The 15,278-nt window shown below is 41.2% G+C and overlaps 1 protein-coding gene across 4 annotated transcripts in view; it reads right to left on the bottom strand.

Moving 5' to 3' along the window:
- Positions 1 to 15,278, bottom strand: part of PLD1 (phospholipase D1) — a 213,622-nt gene that overhangs the window by 173,378 nt on the left and 24,966 nt on the right. Inside the window, exon 1 of one of the 4 annotated variants that reach the window (XM_049628564.1) lies at positions 1,309 to 5,341. The exons of the other annotated variants lie outside the window; for them this stretch is intronic. The gene's annotated coding sequence lies outside the window, so the exon portion shown is untranslated. Of the gene's footprint in view, positions 1 to 1,308; positions 5,342 to 15,278 lie in introns of those variants that run through there. 4 annotated transcript variants of the gene reach the window in all.

Raw genomic sequence — 15,278 nt, 5'->3', positions numbered from 1 at the left:
TGTTTTGAAAGCTAAAATGACCCAGTGGATTTGCTGTTAAGAAAAGACCTGCAGAGGCAGGGGCAATCATTAGCTGTACAATTGTATCTTGGAGGTATAAAGTACAATCAAATTTGTGATCCTGAAATGGCATGCAGTCATAACTTTATAACTTCAGCCTCAGCAGATATGGAAACTGTGATCCTCAAGGAAGTAGCGTCCTTAAAATTTAGCATGTCACCGCAAAGATTTTTTCAAAGTTCTTTTTTCTGTCTCTCTTCTCCCTCAATTTTATTTTTTTGAACAGAGGAGAACAGGGAAGAACAGATCCCTCCCAATACACTGTATTTCCCAGCGGCGGGGGGGAAGAGCAGAAGAAAAGGGCAATAACAGAGGCATATTAGCATTATCTTAAAACACTCACACATTACTTCCAACCAAAGCACACTTAAAGTAACATAAACACAAGAATATTTTATAGAGTGTTACAAACTGTAAAACATCATCCAATTTACTCGTGCAGAACAATTTCTTGCTGGATTGTTTTGGTGACAAATTAATTAAGGTAAAACTGCTCTCTAGGTCTTTAAGTTAATGAAATTAAAGAAGATACTCTCTTGGTACTTACGTACTGAATTTCGTGTTATTACTATTAGCAATACAAGGCACGCTCCATTTTTGCCATCAGATTTACTCCAGAAGGAGTCTCGGACTGTGAGGAATTGCTCGAGAATGAAAACAGTGACAACTATGCACCTGTACACGGTTCCCACATCAATAGTTATGTGGGTATTTTAGGAGGCATTCTAGAAAAATATCAGACTCTTCAAAGAGAAAATGAAAACGGCATTCTGGTTCATTGTAACTCTAAGTAGGCCCAAGGGAAAACTGGGCACCAGGCAATTTTGCACAACGGTGTGAGGCACGACATCGCTAGCTGGAGGGTAGCACAAGGCCACCTCATGTTCAAAAACAGTACAATCAGCCATGTATAAAAATCACACTTATGCCTAGAAGACTTAACAGGAGGGCAGAAAGAAAGGAATTCGGAAAAAGGAACTAAAAATGCTTACAAACAAGTCCAAATCTCCGGACTACAAATCCACCACATAAATGCCATTTCATTCTAGCTCCCATGTGTATGTAATATTGCCAAACAACGCATATGTGATAAGGAGAATCATAACCTCCAAACCTCCACGAACTCACATCATTTTCTACAAGAACACAGCGATGGCACAAATGCTATGCTGTCATGTCATCGCCCGCAGTCAGCAGAGAGAAAGTCTGACACATGCAGCAGAAAAGTTCAAAATGTTATTTACTAACCTGGTGCCCCTGTGAAAGCAGTCCCTCCATACTGCTTTAAAGAAAGAATCTTTACTATGAAACTAATCTCCAAAGCAGCTGATCCAACCCGGAGGGGAGGACTCGGACTACCCAGGGAATCCACAAACACAAGGAAAGCAGTTTGTTCGGAACTTGGCAACTTAAGTCATAGCCAAGCCCACAAAGCACTTTAGCCTATAAGCTTTAGTAATGAACTTGAAACCACTCCCCATATGTTAAATAGACACTGGGCAGCTGTGAGAAATAAAAACCACGTACACCATGAGCAAAGACTTCAGGCTTCAATTTTGAACTTGCTGCCTAAGAAAACCATAACACACAAACTTAAAGAGAACCCTTACTCCCTTCTCTCTCAGACGCTGTAGTAAAGTGACTCATTCATTTTAAACAGGAGGAATGCGATCCGCTCCCCATTAGGGTCATGAGATGAAGTTCAATGGTGGTGACAGTGTAACATACAGCACTGCAATTTCACTTTGCATAAGAGGGACACATGAAGGGACCATTGCTGAGCATCAAAGTTACATACCGTTCTCAAATTTTGAGGGGTAGCGTTAAATAAGCCTAATATCTCATTAATCACTAAAGTCTAAAAATCAACTTATGTTCGAGAGGAGTATGTGTTAAAAAAAACCTTCTAATTTTTTAGTATAGTTAACATACAATGTCACATGAGTTTGAGGTGACCAGCACAGTGAGTGATTCAGTATTTCTGTATATTATGCTACGCTCGCCTCAAATGTAGCTACCCTCTGAGGATCATTCTAACTTATGACTCCCTCTTGGTGTCTGTAAATCTGAAAATCACTCATAATTCAGTTTTACCATCTATATTTAGGTTATGTTTACAAGATAAAAGATTTTTTGGTCGTATTATAGTTCTTTACAGTTTAAAATGGAACTGAATAGGACTCGCTATGGTTTCAAATGAAGAAATGTGAACTCATTTCTCATTCTAGAAAAGTACAATTGATAATTTCCTAAAGGCATTTCTATCTCCAAACAGTCCATAAAGTTCCAGTATATTGCTGAAGAAATAATGAAAATCCACCCTCTGCTTTTTAACACGACGTGTTCACAGTACCGTATACATAGTTTACCCCTAGTTTTCAACTCCAAGAACAGTGTCAGTTGTAATGGCTTACTTCACATCTTCACCTTGATTTAAAAAAAAAAAAAAAGATCTATTTCACGGTCAAGATTCTCTAATTCTATTGTTTCTTCTAAGACATAACATCGGACCAAATATTCCAAGGAACACTGGATTCATTTCCTGCCAAACAGATTTATATAGGTATTGCTGGTAAAATCAAGTTTCTCAAAACCGGTGCAACAGAAGACGTTAGCACATAAGCACAAGATCAGGCATGAAAAACCTGGAGACCCCCAGAGACCTCACACGTGCCCCACCTGCTTCCCCCACCCACTCCCAGGTGAGCTCAATGGTTTCTCCTGGGGTCACTTTAGAATGAGGGGATCAAGACAATCACCTCCATGAGAAAACTGGCCTCTAGATATGCGGCCCTTGCCTTAAGAAGGAGCCAGAACCCCACCTGGTGGCAAAACCAAGAAAAGGCTGGAACAATTAAGTTTCAGGGGAAATACAAGTTTGATGCTGGAAGAAAACACAATAAAAGCAGAAGACGATCTGTTATAAGGGTGCATTAATGTCACATACAATATAAGTGTGTGGTGAGGTTCAAGGAAAGTTTGTCCCCCCTACAAGAGCAGAATATTTCTTGAAGATATGAAAATACTCATGCAAAAAAGAAAAAAAGTGATTACACTCAAAACCATCTCTTCGGTAGTTCTGGTTTGCAAATATATACAATGATTTACATTCCCAGAAAATCCTCTGATAAATAATGCTGATCCCTCCTTTACCCAAAAATCTACAAGTAAAATGCCAGTCAACATAATCTCTGAAATGGAATAAATATGGATAAACCCCCAACTTAACCAGCTAAGTACTGGTGGGACAGTGTCCATCACTGTATTAAAAGGCTGTATCCCTAAGATTTTTCCTGTCAAAAGTATTTCCTTTTGTCTCACACAAATTATTTCTGCCAAAAATCCATGTACAATATCAACCTCAATGGAGATGAAGAATAAATACTTGGTTTCAAATTGCACTAGAGTAAAAACCCAGAAAAAACAGTATAGTAGGATGTGACTTTTTTTAATTTTTTATTTTATTTTAGAGAGAGAGAAAGTGCATGAGCAAGGGAGAGGAGGAGAAGAAGAGGAAGAGAGAGAACCTCGATGCCACGACCCCTGGGATCATGACCTGAGCCAAAATCAAGGGTAGGACACTCAACCAACTGAGCCACCCAGGCACCCCAAGCAGGATGTGACTTCTTAATAAGCCCAAGCCACATCACTGAAACTAAAGCTAATAGCTAATATTTAAGTTCTTGCTATAAGGTAGGCATGGTTCTAAACTGCTCTACAAGTATTAACTCATTTAAATCTCACCACTGTTTTTTTTTCCCCCCACCACTATCTTATAATACCAGCCTTACAGATGAGAAAACCAAGGCACCTAAAGGGTAAGTACCTTGCCCTTGGTGGAGCTGGGATTAGAATCCAAGCAGTCTGGCTCTGAAGTAAATGTTCCTAACCACGTACTTTAATCATTCTGTCCTTCTAGGTGCATACCACTTGGGAAACCCTGCCAGACTCTGGTCAGACACAAGGGAGGGGGAGTTGGGAGAGGAGAAATGCTCTGTAGACAGTCCTCATGATGGTGTAGACCGGGCAAGGCTTTGCAGGGAAGCAGCCACAGAGCTGAAAACAGAAGGCCACATGGCAGGTAAGGGATCCCGAGGCAGAGAGCACCCATTCAGCCTTCCAAAGAAAAGGGGGAAATGGTGAACAGGCCATTGAAGGGACCACAGGGAGCAGAAGAAAATGCTGCAAGGGAAGCCCGAGCCCTCTGATGTCATGTCACAGAGGCTAAGAGACATCAAGAGAGTTTAAACCAGAGGGCGCCTGGGTGGTTCAGTCCATTAAGCTTTGACTTCATCTCAGGTAATGATCTCGCTGGTCTTGAGTTCAAGCCCTACAACAGGCTCTCTGCTGCCCCATGTTGGGCTCTCTGCTGTCAGTGTGGAGCCCACCTTGGAACCTCTGTCTCCCTCTCTCTGCCCCTCCTCTGGACCCATGTGTTTGGACGTGCACTCTCTCTCTCAAAATAAACAAATATATAAACATTAAAAAAAATTCTTAGGAAAAAAAGAGAGAGAAAGAGAGAGAGTTTCAATGGTAAAATGACCAGATGTGTGCACTGGAAAAATAAAGTAAGGATCGAGGCCTTTTGGAGTGGGTGGGTGGGGTAGAAATTAAGACATTCCAAGTAGAAGGAAGGGCAGACCAGTGCTTTCAAATGTAAAAGTTTACACTTTCCCAAGCTTCCCCAAGGACGCTGGGGCAGTAACACAGGCAGCAGTGGCGCTTGCTAGTTCCCTTGCTCAAGCTGGGTTTGGGGCCTGAGCCAGGTGCAGGTTGTTGAGGCCATCTGCAGAGCTGGGAACACGGGAGGAGGAGCAGAGGGGCACGGAAGGGCCCAGGAGTTGGGACTCTGGAGGCCGAGTGGGAGGTCCCTCGGGCCATCCAGGGTGGATGTGCAGGAGATACAGGTCTGGAGCTCCAGTCCCCTGCCTGGATAGAGGTGCACATCTAGTAGGCACTGCAGAGAAAGGATGGCTGCAGCTGGAGGGCAGCAACAGGGGGTCTGCCCCCAAGAGTACCAGCCACAAGAGTAAAGGGGAAAGGATTTGGGGTTTTTTTTTTATTTTTTTTAACGTTTTTATTTATTTTTGAGACAGGGAGAGACAGAGCATGAACAGGGGAGGGTCAGAGAGAGGGAGACACAGAATCCAAAACAGGCTCCAGGCTCTGAGCTGTCAGCACAGAGCCCGACGCAGGGCTCGAACTCACGGACCGCGAGATCATGACCTGAGCCGAAGTTGGCCGCTCAACCGACTGAGCCACCCAGGCACCCCAAGGGTTTTTTTTTAATGTTTATTTTTGAGAGGCAGTGGCGAGGAGGGAAGAGAGAGGGGGACAGAGGATCTGAAGCAGGCTCTATGCTGACAGCAAAAAGTCCAATGTGGGGCTTGAACTCAGGAACCACGAGATCATGACCTGAGCCGAAGTCGGACACTTAACCAACTGAGGCACCCAGGCGCCCCAAGGGTAAAGTCTAAGGCAAGGTGTTTCGGAGGATCTCGAACAGAATTCAAAATGCGAGTGGGAGAAAATTTTCATTTTAATTTTTACGAACCTCCAACTGAAATTGAGGGTTTCCTTCTTTTACAAATGCAGGCAACAATCCATGCTAAAAGAAGCCATACTGGTAACTTATCACAAGTAGAAATCAAAAGATATCTACATATCACATTACAGTTATTACAAGTACCTCAAAGTAACATTTCCACCCATCTCTACTTCCAAATGACAGTAGTTCCCAGACCTGCCACTAGTTCTTGGTGTGGAATGCATTAATAAAGGATGTATGTAACAATACCACATATCTTTTGCTCTACAGATAACTGTATATCCTATCATTGGCTTCCTTTGTAATCCCGTGCATTTGAATTTTAAGCATTTAAGTTTAGACGTTTGAGTTACGCATTAAACATTATTCTGAAAAGGGATACATTAACTTCACTAGAATGCCAAAGGTGTCCCGTGGGGCGCGCGCGCGCGCGCGCACACACACACACACACACACACAGAAGTAAAGAACCTCTATCCGATTTAAGGAGGAAAAGAAAAAAACCACAGGAAGATATTTCAAAAAGGAATTCAGAAAAGGGGGGACATGGTATGAGAGGACCCAGGATTCAACCCAGGACCTCTGACTTGTGTTCTTTCCTCCACCAACTGCACACCCTAAAAATAGTCATCCCTTCATTTATGTCAGCAAAGTGCTTTCACATTTATCGGCTCAGTAGCTCGTCACAAAGACCCAGAGTAGGAAAAGTCTACCCCAACTGCCTGAAACTTCAGAGAGGCCGCAGCCCAGGAAGACACCACTCCCGGGCAGGGTGGGCGTGGGGGTGTGGGGAGGACTTGGCATCCGCCACCTGCTCTATGGGGCTGCAGCCCTGAGCACAGAAGAGTACATGAGAGTCCATCCCTTGTATCAAATCAGCTAGAGCCCGATCCAGAGAAGAAGGAATAGCGAGTACAGAGCTTACTGAGTGCATCCTGCTGCTCTCCAGGCTTCCATCTGCAGGCAAGGGTAACAACTGATTTCCATTCTTTGCTCAAAGCTCTTTCGTTTAGTTCTGATTGGTGATCCAGGGTGAGTTACAAAATTTACAGTATTTCAACTGTTCAATTTTCCTTTGGCTATAACCAGAACAGAAGCCTGTACTTAAGCAATTAGTCTGAAATTAGATAGACAAGCCGAAACAATACCCTCTCTGTTCCCTCCTCGCTGTGCCCACTAACTGGCGTTCATTATTTAATCTGTGACGCGTGTTGCCAGGGCTGCATTAACAACAACATCGCTTTTTGTCTTCACATCCACTCCCTACTCTGCAACATCTGTCGTGGCTCATGTCTATATTTTATTTATTTTCCTTCTTTTACTTTTATAGGGTCATTTTCTTAACAGCCACAAATTGCTTTATAATATATTCTAACCCCCCAAAAGGTACCAACATTTTGTAACTTGGTAATAAGAAGAAACTTAAGGTGTAGGTACAAACACCCTTTTACGTTACTGCAATTTACACAAAATTGTATCATTAATATTTTATGATATATTTAATCTCATGGTTGACTAAATAATCTATCTTTATTTTTTAATAACCTGATCAATTCACAGAATACTTGGCCCCTTCTCATACAATGCATGCATTTCCTTTTTAGAACGTGGCTTTGGGGCACCTGGATGGCTCAGTTGGTTGGGCGTCCGACTGTGGCTCAGGTCATGATCTCACAGTCTGTGAGTTCGAGGCCCTGCGTCAGGCTCTGTGCTGTCAGTTCAGAGCCTGGAGCCTGCTTCGGATTCTGTGTCTCCCTCTCTCTCTGCCCCTCCCCCACTCACGCTCTGTCTCTATCAAAAAATGAATAAATGTTAAAAAAAATTTTTTTTAGAATATGGCTTTATATGACCAATATAGTATGGTCTTCTGAAAAACAAGTTATTTCTTAACATGCATGTTAAAAAAAAATTATTATGGGGAGCCTGGGTGGCTCAGTCAGTTAAGTGTCTGACTTCAGCTCAGGTCATGATCTCGCGGTCCGGGAGTTCGAGCCCCGTGTCGGGTTCTGTGCTGACAGCTCAGAGCCTGGAGCCTCCTTCGGGTTCTGTGTCTCTTCTCTTTGCCCCTCTCCTGCTTGCACTCTCTCTCTCTCTCTCAAAAATAAATAACATTAAAAAAACATAAATTATTATGTTTATTAATGGGCATTTAATTTCTAAGTTCCCTATTCTTTCTTTCTTCAATAAGGAGCCATAGTAAAAATGATCACTTGCCTTCTACTCCCATCACCTAAGAACTAGAATGGGAATTCTTGTGAGTAAAAAAGAAAGTTCAAAATTGGTTTCCAGACCCTGGAAAGGAAGAATGGAGCCCTCCTGCTGCTGCTGCCTGTCCATGGCACATGGAGTCAACACAGCCATCCACTGTGAGTGCCCTGGAGGGTAACTCCCTGGCCACCTCCCCTGCAGGGGAAGGAAGGACTGAATCTGGCAGCAACAAGCCCCTGATAGGTTACCTTCTTTCCTAACCACCCAGAAGCACTTCCTGCCTAGCTTGCCCAATCTACAGAAGGATTCCTGTGTGGTGGCACTTCCTGTAGCCTCAAGCCACTTACTTTTGTTCCTACCCTATTTTCTTCGTATTGCTCTCAAACAGCTTCTTCATTAGACATCTTCCACCAGTCCCAATGGCTTATTCAATTTTTCCAACCCCCTAAGTTCTTCCTCCCCTTTGGGTTTGTGCCATTGCCCCCACCTGTAATGCCCTTCCCTTGACGACCAGTAAAAGATTAAAATCCTCCCCAGCTTTTCCTGGGGCAGCCCAAACCCACATCCTCCCCAAAGCCTTCTCAGATCCTCCTGGCTTAGGAAAAAAACATTTTTATTTACTACACCTAGAACAATCAGCAGCAAATGCATTAGGAAACTAGTCATACCTGATGACTTTTCTATTATTGTCTGGTTTGGTTATTTAAATATCCTATGGCGTTTAGCGTTTCATGCAGTTATATCTATTTCCTCCAACTAAGTGATCAATAACTGGATCATAGGTTATACCTCTAAAATCAACCATTGTAAAAAGCATATGCCAGGGAAATTAATACTACCTTATATGGCATTCATATTTCTGTGTTGTTTTATGAGACTTAAATCATTCATATTATTAAATAGTAATTATAATAACAGCCAACACTATCTTACTACACCCAATATTTTATTTGACATTCACATCTGCCCTATGAGGTAGGTACCATTACTTTCCCATTTCTCAGAAGAGAACGGGACCAGCAAGGTTAACTTGCCCACAATCATCCATCTAACAAATATTTATGGAGCACCTATTATATGACAGGCATGGCTAAGAGCATTAACAATTCCAAGCAGAAATTCCTTATCCTCAGGGAGCTTGTATTCTACTAGGAGAGAAAGACTATCAACAATTAAATATCAAACCAGATAACGCCCTTAGGTAGGGTAGTCAGAAAAAACCTCTCTGGTGAAATGATACTTAAGCAGAGATCTGAATGGAGTAAGGTAGTAAGCCTCGTAATTATCTGGGGGAAAGATTCCAGGCAGAAGAAACAGAAACAGCAGAGGCCCTGAACAAAATAAGCTTGGAGTGTTCAAGAACAACAGAAAGGCCAGTGTAGTCAGAGTGCTGTGAAAGAAAGAGCAACAGAAGAGAATGAAGTCAGAGAGCAAACAGGGAGGTCTGATCACATAAGTCTCTGTAAACCATTGCACAATTTTTCCCCCTAAATACAATGGGAAGCCCTGAAATGTTCAGGGGACTGAAGCCATCAGGGGAATGAAATGCTGTGACATTTTAAGATTTTTTTTAATGTTTTATTTATTTTTGAGACAGAGAGAGAGAGAGGATGAATGGGGGAGGGTCAGAGAGAGGGAGACACAGAATCTGAAACAGGCTCCAGGCTCTGAGCTGTCAGCACAGCTGACATTTTTTTAATGTTTATTTTTGAGAGGCAGTGGCGAGGAGGGAAGAGAGAGGGGGACAGAGGATCTGAAGCAGGCTCTATGCTGACAGCAAAAAGTCCAATGTGGGGCTTGAACTCAGGAACCACGAGATCATGACCTGAGCCGAAGTCGGACACTTAACCAACTGAGGCACCCAGGCGCCCCAAGGGTAAAGTCTAAGGCAAGGTGTTTCGGAGGATCTCGAACAGAATTCAAAATGTGAGTGGGAGAAAATTTTCATTTTAATTTTTACGAACCTCCAACTGAAATTGAGGGTTTCCTTCTTTTACAAATGCAGGCAACAATCCATGCTAAAAGAAGCCATACTGGCTTCTATAAGATTGGCATCTGAGCAACAGGGAGAAAAGCCCATTTATTGAGCTGGCAGCACAGTGGGTAATAGAGAGTAAGGAGGAACAATACATTTCAGAGGCAAATTAAGAGCTCCATGTTGCATAGATTAAGTTTGTTTGATATACCTTTTAGATGCCCAAATGAGGATAAGAAACTGTATATGTGACTCTGGGGTTTGCATCTATAAGTCTGCGATTCTGAACTGAGATATAAAATTGGGAGTCAGTTGGCTTTAAATAACATATTTATACCATTTAACTGAGAACGGATAAAGCACAGAAGTCTAAGGACTGAGGCTCAGGCCCTTTAACATCTAAATGTTTGGAAGAAGAGAAGGATACAGCAAAGGAGGCCAAAAAGGGGCAGATAGTTAGATGGGAAGAAAACCAGGAAAGCTTGAGGAATAGAAGCCAGGTGAACAAAATGCTTCAAGGATAGGATGATCAATTATGTCAAAGGCAGCTGAGAAATGAAGAAAGAGGATGCCTAAACTTGCCATTGGATACAGCAGCATGGAGGTCACTGGTGACTAGACAAGAGTGGTTTCAGGGGAACGGGGCCCCAAAACCCAAATGGAGTGAGTTCAAATGAGAATGTGGCTACAAGACCTTGCTGAGAGGAATTAAAGATCTAAATAAGTGGATATACCATGTTCATGGATTTTAAAATTAAATATTATTGTCAGTTCTTCACAAACTTATCTAATAGATTCAACAATCCCAATCACAAACATCTCACTGGACTTTTCTGTAGAAATTGACAAGCGAATTCTAAAATATGTATAGAAAAGCAAATGACCTAGACTAGGCAAAGCAATCATAAAAAATAAGACCAAAATTGGAGGGCCTAAATTACCTGACTTTAAGACTTTGACAAGTGAGTCTACAATAATCAAGACCGTGTGATACTCACATGGGATTAGCAAATAGACCGATGAGACAAAACAGAGAGCTTAGTAACAGACCCACACTTACAAGGGCATTTGAACTTTCACCAATCAACAGAGAAATCCAATAGAAAAAGAAAGAATTTATAACAAATGATGCTAAAACAACTAAATACCTGCATGACAAAAATAGATAAATCTCAGCTCCAACCTCACACCACACACAAAAAATTAATTTCAGATGGATTACTGCCCTAAATGTTAAAGCTAAAACTATAAAGCTTTTAGATATGACACAGAAAGCAATAAACACAAAAGGAAAAAAAATTAGACTTCATCAAAGTTAAAAATTCCTATTCATCAAAAAGACACCAGTAAGAAAATGAATAGGTAAATCACAGGCTGGAAGAAAATATATGCAAATCATATATCTGAAAAAGGACTACAATTCAATAAAAAGAGAGCTAAATATTTGATGGGACATTTCACAGAGGAAGATAAACTAATGATTAGTAAGCACATGAAAGAGTGTTTAATGTTAATATTCATCAAAGAAATTTAAATAAAAAGTACAATGAAATATCACTACATTTTATATATATATATATACGTATATGTATATATACGTATATATATATATATATATACATGCCCCAGAATGGACAAAATCAAATGCTGGCAAGAATGTAGAACAATCAGAATTCTCATATACTGTTTATCTGAGTGTAAAACAATACAACCATTTTAGAAAAAGTTCTGGCAGTTTCTTATAGAACTAAACATACATATATATATATATATATATATATACACACACACACACACACACCGATAACTCAATAATTTCATGCCTAAGTGTTTAGTCAAGAGAAAAGAAAACACATACCCACAAAGGACTTTTGTGTTTGTTCATGGCAAGTTTATTCATAATAACCTGAACAGGAAACAGCTCAGATGTCCATCAATAAGATAATGAGAAACAGGGGCGCCTGGGTGGCTCAGTCAGTTGAGCATCTGATTTCAGCTCAGGTCATCATCTCATGGTCCATGGGTTCAAGCTCCATGTCAGGCTCTGCGCTGACAGCTCAGAGCCTGGAGCCTGCTTCAGATTCTGTGTCTCCCTCTCTCTCTGCCTCTCCCTCAATCACACTCTGTCTTTCTCTTTCTCTCTCAAAAATAAATAAACAAAAAAAATTTAAAAAGATTTGGTATGATTTTTCATCTCAACAAACTGGCTATGAGAGAAAAATCTATTCTCCTATGTCTTAACACATCCCTTCTGGTCTTATATTTCCCAATCCTAAAGAGAATGACTTACTACTTAAATACCACATTAGAAGGATCTGAAGAACCTAAACTTGAAGTCATTCCTTCAAAAGAATTTTTTGAAAAAACATTTAAGCATTAAGTCACCTCACTCTCAAGGAAAAAAAAAATGCTGTCACTGTTTCAGGCATTCAGAATTTTAATGATTTTTTAATGTTTATTTATTTTTGAGAGAGAGAGAGAGAGATAGAACATGAGCCGGGTAGGGGCAGAGAGAAAGGGAGACAGAGGATCTGAAGCAGGCTCTGTGCTAAGAGCGGAGCCCAATGTAGGATTCCACCTCACAAATCACAAGATCATGACCAGAGCTTAAGTAGAATGCTTAACCAACTGAGCCACCCAGGCACCCCCAGGCATTCAGAATTTTGGATGGACTACTAATTGGGTATTTTAGAAACTGTTTTAAGACACCACACACTCACTGGCATTTAAGCTCTACAAGAAAAAGTCCAGATTCCCCAGATTCCCCAGCCCGGCCTTCTACTATTCAAGTCCAGGCCTTTACCACCCCCTGCACAAACATCATGTTCCAGGCATGTGACTGCCCCCTTCCTCCTACAAGACCCCTCCTGCCTCACTTCTGATCTTCTGCTCTTGCCATTCCCTCCACCTGCGCCATCCCTTCCACTTTCCCAGTCTCTGCCTATGCACATCCTCTTATCCATCCATCAGGTTCCATCTCAAACAGACTCCAAGCCAAACAGTGACCACAGTCCTCTGGAACTGCCAAAACTCTGCATCTGCACCTCTTAAGATGGCTATCCAGTTGTAGCTGCTATAGCTGTTGGGTACCCATAGAATCTCCCTTCTGACACAGAATCATCTAATATTTCAATCTGGAACTCTTCACGATTTATCTTTGTATTGGACTCCGAATGCTTCCCACAGTGCCTGGCATAATACCTAATCAATAAACATCTGTTGACAATACAAGTATACATTTCAGAGGGACTAATAAGGGAAAGTTCAATACAATGGTGGGTGTGCCTATTTTTAAGCTCAGCATTCTGTGTCCAGTAGTAAGTTAATACACTTAGAGATCCAGATTTTTTAATCGTGGGCTACTGCCAAATTATCCTTCAAAAAGTTTACCCCAACTGAAATGCCCATGATGAGGTTCCAACAATTTATATACGTGCCTTACCTATACAACAGCACTGTCCATCAGATATACAGTGTGGGTCATAGATGTGAACCTGGGTGGCTCGGTGAGATTAAGCCCTGCATTGGGCTCCGTGCTGACAGCATGGTGCCTGCTTGGGATTCTGTCTCTCCCTCTCTCTGCCCGCTCTTGCACTCATGCTCGCTCGCTCTCTCTCTCTCTCTCTCTCTCAAAAGAAATAAACAGTTTTTAAAAAGTAAAAGTAAACAAGTGAAAATAATTTCATGACATTTTATTAACCTAATTTATATCCAATATACTATGTAATTTCAACATATGATCCATACAAAAATTATTAAGGACATATTTTACATTTCTTTTGTGCTCAATCTTAGAAACCCAGTGTACATTTTACACTTAAAACACACCTCAGCTTGGATTGGCCACATTTCCAGTGCTTGATAGCCACACATATCCTTATCAAACTAGACAACATAGGTCTAGAATGTCCTTGAGGACAGAGGCTGCTTCCTTCAGCCCTACACATTCCACAGTGATTTAAGTGCCACAAGCATGCTAAAATCAAATGTGGAAAAGCACCAAGCACAATGCTTGCTGCATAGAAAGGGTTCAACAGCGGCTCCCTTTCCTTTACATGCAACAGACACTCAAATGCTTCTGGGATTGAACTTCCAACGTGGAAATGGTGCTTCAGGATTAAGGCCATCAAGCTCTCTTTGCTCTGCCCTCTCCAAGGACCCTTGTGACCTTAATGTGGCTTCAGGGCATGTGTTCCTAATATAAGAATATTCTAGCTACCAATAAACGATCCCAACTACACAGAAATAATAATTTCTTAAATAAATAAAATAGTATCCTGGTCTTCATCAGTCCCAGTGAGTTTGATTTCCAGCAGATATGCAGGGTTCATTCACCCCTGGCTGAATTAATAATAGTGCATTTTGGAAGCTGCAGAGCTAAAGAAAAGATTCAGGAAGCGAGAACCAGGCTGGAGCCAATCTCAAACGGGTGGTCAGACCGACCCTCCATTACTGGGTCGGGGATTTATAAAGCAACTGAGCCACAGAAGCCGTTACTTGGGCCTTGAATTCTCAAGGAATTAGAATAGAGCAAAGAAGTAAGAACGCTAAAAATGCTTAACATAATTAATTATTATTTAAGAATTCAAAAGGCATTTCAGAATCTCTTATGCCTCAAAGCAACATTATAATCGTAAATTTATGTTGGATGGTACCATAAAAATTATAATTTAAACATTCGTGTTGTTTGAGCTTCTGTGATTTTGATTACACACTCAAATGCATATATTATATATATATATATATCAGATATCACATATATATGATATAGGTATATATATCTATATGTATATCACATATATAATACAAAGCTCAACCTGACAATATTTCAACTGGAATAGGTAACATGGGAATTTCTCTACCAATTCTGGTCTCCCATGCAAATATTCTAGCCAGGCAAATATATCTTACAATACATGCATTGCCTTGTGGTTATGTCTCCTGTTAATTAAACCCTTTATTAATAAGTCATCATTGCCTTTAATCTTCCATTCTCTGTCCATCCATTCTTTGTTCCTTATACATTCACCCAAGGCATCCATCTAGCCCTTCACTGAACAGTCATGGAATGCACATCCCCAGTACACCACAGAGAGTAAGAAAATGTGGTCTTGGCCCCGGGGAAGCTCACAGTTGAATTCTCACAGCTCATTCTGCTTTTCCACTGCTAGTCTCTCTCTGAGATGCCCAAGGCTGCAGGTCTGTGCAGAAGTACCTACTAACAGGAACCTGGCTAGGGTTTTACGGACTCTGTATACAGTAAACTAGGCTGTCTGGTGAATTTCCTTCCTTAGAATATGGTCATCTGTGTTCAACACAGACTGACTTTCCAAATTAGATATGTTGAAACGGCCTATCTGCATTGAGTATTTTTACCCTTTTTTCTTAAGATCAAATGACTTTCTGTTGGCAATTCCTGCTGGGTTTTTTTTTTTCCATTAAATAAATACCTGGGTGCCCCCAAGTGGCTGATGCTTCTCTCACACT

The sequence above is a fragment of the Panthera uncia genome, chromosome C2, assembly GCF_023721935.1.
Source record: "Panthera uncia isolate 11264 chromosome C2, Puncia_PCG_1.0, whole genome shotgun sequence".
Lineage (NCBI taxonomy): Eukaryota > Metazoa > Chordata > Mammalia > Carnivora > Felidae > Panthera > Panthera uncia.
Note: the sequence above shows the minus strand (reverse complement) of the source record. Positions and strands in the feature narration are given on the sequence as shown.